Here is a 1,662-nt window from a genome sequence, read left to right as displayed (position 1 = left end):
ATTGTTCCCAGGTGTTTCCAATGTTAATTGTCATTAGTTCCAGGTGTCCCTTGTCTTCCCCTCATCAGTTCCTATGTATTTAAAGTGTGTTCTAGTTCCTGTCCTTTGTCAGTCGTTAAACGTCATCCTCTCCACTACCATGACATTGACCAAGCCATTACCCTGATCAAAGAGCTGGCCAAAGTCAACATCACCTCTGCCTTTAAAGTGATGCCCATTTACCCAGATTTTTGACATTTATTCGGCATTCGCTGGCATAATAAATTTAACTTTTCCGTTTGCCTCACTTTCGGCTGCAGAAGCAGCCCTAAAATGTTCAACATGTTGTCAGAGGCAATCTGCTTGATCCTCTCCAACAATTACGCAATACCTTACCTGATCCATCTTTTAGATGATTTCTTAATCATCTCGCCTCCCGACTCCATCCCAGCAGCGCATCTTTTGACAACACAAAAGGTTTTTGCAGAGCTCAGGATTCCTCTCGGCCAAGACAAAACCGCGGGCCCCAGCACCTCCATTGAATTTTTGGGTATCAACTTAGATTCACAAAAATTCCAGGCTTCTTTGCCGAAGGAAAATATTGATAGGACAATTTTGGTTGCTTCCACCCTCTTAGATAACCCAAGCTGCTCCAAACGCGAGCTGCTATCCATTCTTGGTCATTTAAATTTCGCAATGCGCATCATCCCGCAGGGCTGTCCTTTCATCTCACATCTCCTCTCTCTCACGTCCTCCGCCCACGCACTAGAGGATCGAATATCACTAACTGACTCATGCTGCAACGAGCTCAGCTTATGGATATCCTTTCTTAAACAATGGAACGGGCTATCTTTCTTTTACAATAACTTGATTTCTTCTCCCGTTGACATTCAATTATTTACAAACGCCGCCCCCTCCGTCGGTTTCGGAGGATTTTACCAAGGCCGCTGATTTGCCTCTATGTGGCCCCCCCAGCTGTTAGACTTACCACAGCCGTTAACGTCCTCAGCTCTATTCGAGCTATATCCCTTAGTCGTCGCAGCCCTTCTGTGGGGTAAAAAGTGGTCTGCCACCAGCATCATAATTCACTGCGACAACGAGGATACCGTGAACTGCATTAATAAAGGCCGTTCCCATTCACCCGCACTAATGCCTCTATTAAGACGCCTGATTTGGATCTCGGCTTGCGACCAATTCATTATAACTGCAAAGCACATTCCCGGGTCCAAAAACCAAATAGCTGAGACTCTCTCTCGTTTTGCCTTCCAGAAGTTTAGACTGTTGGCACCAGAGGCGGAACCACTCCCAACCCCAGTAACTCCTTATTCAGAGCTGATATTCCCGTAAACCATCCACTGAAACCTCTCCTCAAAGCCTCCCTCAATTCTATCCTTCAAGCCGTCTCCCCCAGGACCCTCCAATCGTATCTAACAGCATGGAAATGCTTTAAAGCATTGCACTCTGCATTTAACCTGACGTTCCCTGATTTTTCCTTACTCGCCATCACTTCATTCATCTCCCACCTCAACATCAACAAAAACCTCCAAATCCGATCCATTAAAGGCTATCTAAGTGGAATCCCATTTTTCCACAAACTCATATATGGTTCACCCTCACCTCAAATAGCCAATTCACAGACCTTCCTGCTCATCAAAGGCATCCAAAGAGCCCATCCCACCCACC

At 45.9% G+C, this 1,662-nt stretch overlaps 1 pseudogene; it reads left to right on the top strand.

Moving 5' to 3' along the window:
- Positions 1-1,653, top strand: part of LOC107742229 (uncharacterized) — a 5,945-nt pseudogene extending 4,292 nt beyond the window's left edge.
- The last annotated feature ends 9 nt before the right edge of the window (positions 1,654-1,662 follow it).

Source organism: Sinocyclocheilus rhinocerous, unplaced genomic scaffold, assembly GCF_001515625.1.
Source record: "Sinocyclocheilus rhinocerous isolate Xijiao unplaced genomic scaffold, SAMN03320098_v1.1 scaffold16489, whole genome shotgun sequence".
Classification (NCBI taxonomy): Eukaryota; Metazoa; Chordata; class Actinopteri; order Cypriniformes; family Cyprinidae; genus Sinocyclocheilus; species Sinocyclocheilus rhinocerous.
The sequence above is the reverse complement of the archived record's forward strand: the minus strand, read 5'-3'. Positions and strand labels throughout refer to the sequence as shown.